Raw genomic sequence first — 10,956 nt, forward strand, 5'->3', positions numbered from 1 at the left:
TACAAGTCATATAGAGCATCATTTGCAAACAACAACAGGGTTAACCAATAGTAGTGACACTGTACTATTCCTAATTTCTAACTTTAGGAAGAAACTAGAGTGTTGTAATACCAATTTAGATCTGAAGGTCTTTCCCACCCATTAACAGGCCATGTGACCTGCTTATGTCACAGGAAGCCTAAGTCACATGTGGTAGGAGGAGCTTCCTGACAGGAAAAGGAAGTTATGTCACAGGAAATGGAGAGAAAGAGGGAGAGAGAGAACAGTTATGGCTGCTAATGGCTGCTAATGGCCGCTAATGGCCACCCTCGTGATGATCAGAACAGAACAGGCTGACTTAGCTTTACTGTGAGTTTGTTTTGGGGAAGACCTCAGCAGGGGGTCAGAGAGGTTTTGGAATGGTGAGGCTCCAGGCTGTGATATGGTATTTTAAGTTCCTTGCTGTTATGATAAAGTGGGCTAACTGGCCATAGGAGCTGAATATTTGGTTATAGGATATGATTCTCTGGTATCTGAATAGATGTTATACTTCCTTTACCTTCTATCTGGAGAGTCTCTCATACTTTGTGATACAGAGCTTCATAGGCATATTCATGATTATCGTTGATGTTATGTTTATTGCCTTACTGATACATTAATTGTGTCCATGGGTTTTACATTTCTGGTGTTCAATCACTAATCAGAGGAAGGATTTAACCTATTTGAAAAGTACATCATACACAACCTCTTAACCATTGTCATGTTCTCTCTTGATGGCATCACATTAAAAGGTTTTAAAATTGCAGCTCCTTCTGGATTCCCCAAAGAATATCTATGCTATTCTTTAAATGGCTCTCCTCCTCTGGATTCAGGTTTACCTTAATCACATCTGAAATGTCCTTCTGCCCCAAGATGCATGGAACACTAAGGAAGACATCCTCATTAATGCCATATAGTCCCTTAATCATGGTGGAGATTGGATGCACTCTCCTAAGATTCTTCATAGTGTTTTCTGCCAGATGTGCTACAGATAAATCAATGGCCCAGGAAGTGTATCCCTTCAGTTTGATCACCTCATAAGCACTTTCCACCACCTGTTTATGAACATCTTTCCAGTTCTCTGAATCAGCATCAGTTCCCAAAGGAGGATGAAGATTCTTCAGAGATACACTAGCAATATTCACAGCACTCCACACAGAAACATTGGAGTCTCCATGTTCCCCAAGGATTCATCCATGATAACTTGAAGAATGAACACCAAGTCTCTCCCCCATTAGGTAACAGAAATGGGCAGAATCCCATATAAAAACTTCCAATATATAACATCCCATATATAACTTCTAATAACATGGTTTTTAAGAAAGCCACTTAGTTTCCAGGCCACATATGTCAAAATAACCACTGGATTGGAAACAACAAGCAGCTTGCAATTAGGGCTGTATTTAAGAATATTATGAATAATGAATTTAAAGATATTCAAATTATGCTGGACCAAATTAAGATGATTTCTCTCTCCTATTGATGTGTCCCAGCCATAACAATGACCAGTTTTGAGTTTGCAGTCACACTGTAGTCTTTGCCAGAAACAATCTTTGGTGTTTTGAGGAAAAGGCTGCCATGTTGGAGATCCATCATCTCTCCCTATATTTTGTCTTCTATTACATCAACTAGGCAAGTTCATCAGCCAAATCCTTTGTTAAGATACTGATGGCACATGCCATGCCAGCTGCACCAACCCTGACAATAGTGATCTTCTTCTGGGGAACCTTGTCTTCCTTTAGGCAATTCAAAATCAGCTGATCCTTGACAGTAGATACCATTTGGGGGGATATCTGGGAAAATATTGAGGTTGCTGGTCAGGCTGCAAAAGTTCTGAGTTAGATGCAAGACTGATGCTCCCAGACTCTCACCCCAGATATGGTCTTAAAATGTCACAATGCACAAAGGAGATCTATGTGCTAACTACATTTACTAGCAGTCAGAAAGCTAAGTCTTCCATTATTGACCATAGCTTCAGAGTGTTTCCCAAAGTCCCATTTATTCATTATCAGGACCAAGGGCCAATCAGTCTGTTGTTTTAGCCCTCCAGGGGTGGATTTAATTCTGTAATCTCAGTCTTAGAAACCTGTTTCAGTGGTGCTTTTTCAACCATATGCCCCATATAGTAAGTGCTTGATAAATGCTTTTCATTCATTCATGAGCACAGCCTCTTGGTTTCCTACTACAAATAAACATAGGAAGGATTAGGTGGATTGTAAAGAATAAGCGAATATGGCTCCCTACGTTCATAGGGAGATTCAGACCAGAAGACTCTGTAAAACTAGATATGCATTTATTAAAGTCTCTAAAAGGGAAGAGATTTCTAGTGGTTGGCCTGCCTAGGAGAGTTTCAAGATTCAACTGAAGGCTAGCATTTTGGAGCCAAAAATACAATAAACACTTATTCTATCTGCCTGGAAGATTGGATTTTAGGTTAATACTAGACTTAGGTTACTGGTGGAAAAATCACTACTCTGTATCAGGATATGTCAGACTAGGATTCAGGGTCGCTTCTTTTTAGACAGTCTTGAACAAGTCATTTAACTTGTCCCAGTAATCTCAAGGTGGCTGATGTGAGGATCAAATCATCCAATGTACATCTGAATGTATTTAGATATGTAAAGCAGTGGCTCGGTCTCATAGAGGATATACGGTGCAGTGTCTGGAGTTGGGAAGATGTGAGCTCAAGTCTGGTCTCAGATACCTGTTCCCTGGGTAACCCCAGGCAAGCCTTCTAACCTCTGTTTGCCTCAGTTTCTTTCTCTGTAAAATGGGGGCAATAATAGCATCTACCTCTCAGGGTTGTTGTGAAAATCAAATGAAATAATAGTTGTAATGTTCTTAGCACAATGTCTGGCACATAGTAGGTAATATAGGAATGCTAGCAATTATCATATAAATATATTTCAAAAACTTTCTATAATTTACAGCTATATGTTTACAATTGCTTGAACACATTTTAATTTTTTTTTAGTCTAAAAGATAACTATATATGTACCGATCAATAAAAACTCAGGAAATGTGAGTCATATGATGTCACTGACAATGGTTGTATTTGGAATCATAATTCAATTCTAGCCAGGAACCAGGCATTGAGTGACTGCCAAGCACAGGGCCTTGGTCTCCATGTTGAGGACAAAAAGAGCAAATGCAAAACCATTTCCACTGTAGTCAAACTTATATTATATACCTGTATCAGGTGGGGATATTCATTTTATTTTCAATTTTTTGTTTAGTATTTTACTTTCCTACAATTACATGTAAAAACCATTTTTAAAAAATTAGTTTTTAAAACTTTGAGTTCCAAATTTTCTCTTTTCCTCCCTCCCCATGCCCCCCCATTGAGAAGGCAAGCAAGTTATACATATGTAGTCATGCAAAACATATTTCCATTTTAGTCATGTTGTGAAAGAAAACATAGACAAAAATCCAAAAGAAAAATAAAGCAAAAAATGTGTGCTTCAATCTGCACTCAGACACCATAGTTCCTTCTCTGGGGATGGATAGCATTTTTCATCATAAGTTCTTCAGGGTTGTCTTGGATCATTGTATTACTAAGAGGAGCTAAGTCATTCACAGATGATCATCTTACAAATATTGTGGTCACTTTGTACACAGTCCATGTCACTCTGCATCAGCTTCTGCAAGTCTTTCTCAGTTTTTCTGAGAACATCCTGCTCATCATTTCTTGTAGCACAATTAATATTCCATCACAATCACATATCACAATTTGTTCAGCCATTGATGGACATCCCCCCTCAATTTCCAATTCTTTGCCCCCAGAAAAGAGCTGCTATAAATATTTTTGTACATACAGATCCTTTCTTTTTGTTTTTTATCTCTTTTTGGATATAGCCTTGGTAGTGGTATTGATAGGTCCATGGTTTTATAGCCCTTTGGGCACAGTTCCAAATTTCTCTACAGAATTGTTGAATCAGTTCACAACCATTTTTCCCACAGAGGATGTCCATTTTAGATGACAGAGCTAGAACTGCAAGGTGTCTCAAAGGCTATCTTTTTCATCTCCCTCATAGTTAAGTAATGAAAAGTCAAACACAGGATGGAGGAGTGACCTGGGTTCTAATTTCACCTTTGCAAATTCCTAGCTCTGTGACATTAAGAAAGTCACTTAACTTCTCTAAGGCTGTTCCATCATGTGTACAATGAAGACTTGCACTCAGTGGTCTCTAAGCTCATGTACAACCCTAAGTTCCTATGACCAACAATGATCTACTATGAACCTTTTACTTTCATTCCATTTTCTGAATCTTTTAATATTGCCCTCCCCCATTTATGCTTCTATGTTTTAAAAAATTCTCTAGTAACTTCATTTTTCTTATACCTTTCTGGCTTCCACAACTGTTGCTTCCTACAGAATATTCTTAGGGGCAGCTAGGTAGAGCAGTGGATATAGCACCAGGCCTCGAGTAAGGAAGACTTGAGTTCAAATCCCACCTCAGATTCTTAGTAGCTGTGTGACTCTAAGCAAGTCACTTAGACTTATTAGCCTCAGTTTTCTCATCTATAAAATGAGCTGGAGAAGGAAATGGCAAATCTCTCCAGTATCTTTGCTAAGAAAATCCCAAATGGGGTCACAAAGAGTCTGACATGACTGAAACAACTAAACAACAAACATGGAATATTCTTAATATTACATTAAGTAACTATGCTCAGCCCCTGCTTTTCTATCTAGAAATTATTCTGTTGAAAATATGATTTTTCTGAAATTTTGGTATCTTCTCAAATACTATGGAATCATGTAGAGAATAATCATAAACACCTGGAATCTCATCAAATACTAAAATGTCAAGTTCTCATCATATGAAAAGTAAATGTTTTCAAGATACAGTTCTGGAAAGACTTCAGTTAACAGTTGTTTTAATTCTTGTTTTGGCCGAATGAGTAAACAAAGTTCCACAAAAGAAGAAATACCTAGACATCTGTTTACCTGATGTACAAAAGTTAGCAAGATTCACTATAATTAAGATGAGAAATAGGAAATATACTCACTTTTAGGATCAGCCTAGACAGATTCAGATGGAGGTTTAAACTGAGAAATCTAGTTTCTTTGGGTAAACTGAGAGAGGAGATGCAGTACTAGACACGGAGAAGGCTTTCCAGAAATGTACCATTTTCTTCTGCCATAACTCTCATGCAAATATACATCCTTATATGTATCAATGTAGAGGACTAAAATTGTAAAGACTTTCCCAATTATCTCTTTACTAGAACTAGTCAAAGGAACATTGTCTTTTTTTTATCCATTTCTCTACAAGTTTAAAAATTACTCAAACTGAGATGCTGTAATCTCACCTAATATCAAATGTTAATTTTCCCCCCTGAATATTAGATAGTCAAAGGGAAGAAAATATTGGAAGATCTTCCATTTCATAAGTTTCATGATCATGAGAAATGCAATAAAATCTCCTCAGGAGGATAATTTACTTTTATTTGTTTTGTTTGCCATATTCTCAGGGGTATTTATTAGAGCAAACAATGGAGGGAAAAAGTCCCCTCCAGCTTTCCTCTCCAGAGATGAATATTAGGCAGACATAGATGACTCTCTATCATAATCAATTGTGGTAAACTTTTAGTTCAGGTAGACTTAAGGTCCTAAGACTCAAAGTCCAGCCAGGAGAGCATGGGAGCCATGTTCCTCCCTGGATGCCTTAGGATAATGTAACCAGCACATCATCCTTTGACTATATGTAGGATGCAGCAAAAGAGCAGCAGTGCTGACAGCAGCAACATCTGGCTTCTTTTCCTGTTCATGCTATGAATGATGATCCTTGATCAAATATGGGAAGGAAATGTCTCATCTGGATATTTTCTTCAATCTCTTAATTCCCTGCCCTAAGCAGGACTACAAGCTATATTTTTTTTCAATCCGCTTGTGAAGACAGATTTCCCAGCATCAGCCCACTTAACTAGATTGAGGGTAATCCCAGTTCATTCTGCTTGGAAACCAAACAGAAAACACATTTTGCCCACCAAGTTTCACGACTAATGCTAGGCACTATTTCCCACTCACAGGTTCTAATCATCATATTAATTGCTGATTAATTCTATATTTTTTTCCATAGTGCTCATAATTATGGGTAACTCTAATTCCAATAGTTCTGGAATGGAGCACGAGACATAACAGAGCATGATTGTCTAACCTGTCCTAAAATTCTATTTACACTATATATGCCACAACCCCAGTTAGTCTCCAGTCACTGCTCATCACCTAGATGTTTCATTTTTGAATGTTCAGATATACTCTTTGCAGCTAAAACAGTCCCTTTTAGAAACAAATTTCAAGAACCACCTCAGCCAGTTCTGTTCTTAAGAGAATGCATTCTTGGTTGATCTCCATTCACCCTAGGGCACTCAGTATATATTTTTTTCATTGGGAAATATAAAATTATGATCTTTCTGGGCTCTGAGGTTAATTTTGAGGGCTTTGGAGTTGTCACCTGCTACTGAGGCACTTCTCAGCATCTTCAAAGTGCAGGTTGGCACCAAAGTTGGTCTTTTGGGAGGGAGATCAGACTCCTCAATTAATAAACAATTATTACACCTACTATGTGCCTGGACCTGTACTAAGTGCTTAAGAAACACCAAGAGGCAAAAGACAGTCCCTTCCTCAAGAAACCTGGAATCTAATGGGGGAGACAACATGCCAACAAATATATTCAAAGCAAACTACGTACAGGAAAATTAAATAATCAAGAAAATGTGAGCATTGGAATTAAGAAGGGTTGAGGAAGATTTCATGTAGAAGGGATTTAAAAGAAGCCAGGGAAGTCAGAAGTCAGAGTGGAGGAGGGAGAACATTCCAAGAATAGGGGATAGCCAGAGAAAATGCTCAGAGTTAAGAGATGGAAGGTCTTGTTCATGGAACAGGAAAGAGGCCAGTGTCATTGAATCAAAGAGTATGTGTCAAGAAGTTGGGAGTTAGAAGACTGGAAAGGTAGGAGGGGGATAGATTATGAAAGGCTTTGAATGCCAAACTGACTGAATGCTGAATATACTGAATATTCTGCAAGCAAACCATTTTTAGCACCAGCTTTTCTATCTAGAAACTATTCTGTCAAAAATATCAGTGATTTTCTGAAATTTTGCTATTTTCTCAAATACTGTGGAATCATGTAGAGAATAGTTACAAACACCTGGAATCTCATCAAATGACAAAAGGTCAAGTTCTCATAACATAAAAATAAATGAGCCCAGGAGAAAGTTCCTGCAAGACTTTAGTAACACTAGGTTAAATTCTGGTTTTGACAAAATATAGAAGAATAAAAATGAAATTCAGAGACAAAATACCTAGAGAGCTGTTTGCCTGATGTACAAAAGTTAGAAAGATTCACTATAATTAAGATGAGAAACAAGAAACATACTCACTTTTACAAGTAGCCAGGATAAATTGAAATGGAAGTTTAAATCTAGAGAGTTGTTGATTTAGACAAACAGAGATATTTAATACTCAGATGTGGAGAAGGCTTTAGACAAATGTACCTGGGGCAACTAGGTGGTACAGTGGATGGGGTGCTGGTCCTAGAGTCAAAAGACTCATCTTTCTTTCTTTCTTTCTTTCTTTCTTTCTTTCTTTTTTCCTTAGACACTAATTTCTTTATTTATTTTTGTTTGTTTGTTTTAATTTATTTAATATTTTTAGTTTTTAGCATTTATTTTCACAAGAGTTTGAATTACAATTTTTCTCCCCATTTCTACCCTCCCCCACTCCAAGATGGCATATATTCTGATTGCCCCATTCCCTAGTCAGCTCTCCCTACTGTCACCCTACTTCCTGCCCATCCCCTTTTCCCTGACTTTCCTGTAGGGCAAGATAGATTTCTATGCCCCATTGCCTGTATATCTTATTTCCTACTTGCATACAAAAACTTTTTTTTGAACACCTGCTTTTAAAACTTTGAGTTCCAAATTCTATCCCGTTTGCCCTTCCCTAAGAAGGCAAGCAATTCAACATAAGCCACATATGTATCATTATGTAAAACCCTTTCACAATACTCATGTTGGGAAAGACTAACTATATTTTGCACCTTCCTATCCTATCCCCCTTTATTCAGTTTTCTCCCTTGACCTTGTCCCCTTTCGAAAGCATATGCTTTTGATTACCTCCTCCCCATATCTGCCCTCCCTTCTATCACTCCCCCTTTTTTATCCCCTTCCTTCTTCTTTCCTGTGGGGGTAACATACCCAATGGAGTGTGTATATTATTCCCTCCTGAAGTCAAATCCAATGAGAGCAAGATTCACTCATTCCCCCTCACCTGCCCCCTCTTCCCTTCCCACAGAACTGTTTTTTCTTGCCTCTTTTATACAAAATAATTTACCCCATTCTCTCTCTCCCTTTCTCCCTCTCTCAATATATTACTCTCTCATTCCTTAATTTGATTTTATTTTTTAGACATCATCCCTTCATATTCAACTCAGCCTGTGCCCTCTGTATGTGTATATATATGTATATATATATATATATGTGTGTGTGTGTGTGTGTGTGTGTGTGTGTGTGTGTGTGTATGTATGTACGTATGTGTGTATATTCCCTTCAGTTACTCTAATACTGAGGTCTCATGACTTATACACATCATCTTTCCATGTAGGAATGTAAACAAAACAGTTCAACTTTAGTAGGTCCCTTATGATTTTTCTTTTTTGTTTACCTTTTTATGCTTCTCTTGATTCTTGTGTTTCAAAGTCAAATTTTCTTTTCAGCTCTTTGCAGTGAGAAAGCTTGAGAGTCCTCTATTTTATTGAAAATCCATATTTTGCCTTTGGTGCATGATACTCAGTTTTGCTGGGTAGGTGATTCTTGGTTTTAGTCCTAGCTCCACTGACCTCAAGAATATCATATTCCAAACCATTCTATCCCTTAATGTAGAAGCTGCTAGATCTTGTGTTATCTTGATTGTGTTTCCACAATACTCAAGTCATTTCTTTCTGGCTGTTTGCAGTATTTTCTCCTTGCTCTGAGAGCTCTGGAAGCTGGTGACAATATTCCTAGGAGTTTTCTTCTGGGGATCTCTTTCAGGAGGCGATGGGTGGATTCTTTCAATTTCTATTTTACCCTGTGGCTCTAAAATATCAGGGCAGTTCTCCTTGATAATTTCTTGAAAGATGATATCTAGGCTTTTTTGATCATGGCTTTCAGGTAGTCCAAAAATTTTTAAATTATCTCTCCTAGATCGATTTTTCAGGTCAGTGGTTTTTCCAGTGAGATATTTCTCATTGTCTTCCATGTTTTCATTCCTTTGGTTCTGTTTTATAATATCCTGATTTCTCATAAAGTCACTAGCTTCCACTTGCTCCAATCTAATTTTTAAAGTAGTATTTTCTTCAGTGGTCTTTTGGACCTCCTTTTCCATTTGGCTAATTCTGCCTTTCAAGGCATTCTTCTCCTTATTGTCTTTTTGGAGCTCTTTTGCCATTTGAGTTAGTCTATTTTTAAGGTGTTATTTTCTCCAGTATTTTTTTTGGGGGGGGGTCTCCTTTAGCAAGTCATTGACTTGTTTTTCATGATTTTCTCACATCACTCTCATTTGTTTTCCCAATTTTTCCTCTACTTCTCTTAGTTGCTTTTCCAATTTTTTTTTTACAATTCTTAACATTTAAACCACACAAATGTATGTTTGAACCATACAAATTCAATGCTTTAAATATTTTTTTTCATTCAAAATCTTGAAATTAGCCATCAAATTAGGTGAATGCATTTTTAAGTTTTCTTACACAGGAAGTCACTCATTACCAATATGTGGAGATTAAAAGTAATATTACTTGTGTGATACATGAGTAGCCAGCTATTGCTAGAAAAACCCTGCCCCCAGCCACTAACTACAAACCCCAGTTTGCATAATAAAGAGTGGACTCAGACTTTCTGGAATCTAGCAAATGTTCCTGGGGCTCTGTGCCTTCTCCAAGGAATGTCAATAGATAAGATTATCCCACTTAATGATAACCAGTCAGAATCTGTGATCTGTCAGGACCTTTGTTCCTGTACCCCCAGACCACCCTGTGACTTGGCATGTAAATTTCCTATATAAACTACCCTTTCACTTCAATGCGGGGCCATTTTTGATTTGGGCTAATTGCCCCTAAAATGGACACCAGCTAATAAATTCTCCATTTAAAACTTATACTCTGTGGAGTGTCTCACTCACTTCTGGTACAACACTTGTTTATAACCAAATGTTACAGTTTCAAACTATCACATTTTATCACACCCTTTTTTAAAAAGATGAATTCATATATATAACAAAATTTAGAATTCACAAGCATCTCTCAGATTTTATAGCCTAAGAGAACTCTAAAAATACAATTTGAAAATAAGATAACTTCAATTACATTTTCAGATTATCACATATACAAATTATTTATCCTATCACTTATGGCATTTATGTATTCCCTTAAATACATTTAATTTAGCACTCAACAGTTCTTCTTCTGAGCTACCCACTACCTCTAGCCCAAGTATTAGTAAAATTTGCCTAGCCATTTGAATTTGGCCCCTTGCTTTCTCCAAGCCTCATTTTATACATACTGGCGATTAACAAAATGCCTAAGGATTTTGAGGGGAGTGTGGGTCACTTTCTTCCAAGTAAAAAAGTATTTGGACTCTTTAAGTCCTCTAGGTTTTCTCTGTCTCTGATAATTTGAGAAAGGATTTTTTCAATTGCTAAAGAGTATAAGAATTATAAAAAATCAATCACCGATTGACCCACCCACAGTCTTCCAATGTGGGGTGTTGGGGAGGGGGTGGTCAAGAACACATGGCAGCTAAGAGCCATGGAGACTCAGCTGCCATTCTACCCCTATGCAAATCCCTTATCTCCAGCTTCTGTCTCTCTTTCTTTCTCAATTTTTACTGAAACACTTTACTCTCAGCATTCCATCTTCAATCTCTTTCCTAATCTTAACCCAAACTGCCTCAAACACT

At 37.4% G+C, this 10,956-nt stretch overlaps 1 pseudogene; it reads right to left on the minus strand.

Moving 5' to 3' along the window:
- Positions 1–773: 773 nt before the first annotated feature.
- LOC118851999 lies at positions 774–1,640 on the minus strand (annotated as a pseudogene).
- Positions 1,641–10,956: the final 9,316 nt, after the last annotated feature.

The sequence above is a fragment of the Trichosurus vulpecula genome, chromosome 5 (genome assembly GCF_011100635.1).
Source record: "Trichosurus vulpecula isolate mTriVul1 chromosome 5, mTriVul1.pri, whole genome shotgun sequence".
NCBI classification, from domain to species: Eukaryota; Metazoa; Chordata; class Mammalia; order Diprotodontia; family Phalangeridae; genus Trichosurus; species Trichosurus vulpecula.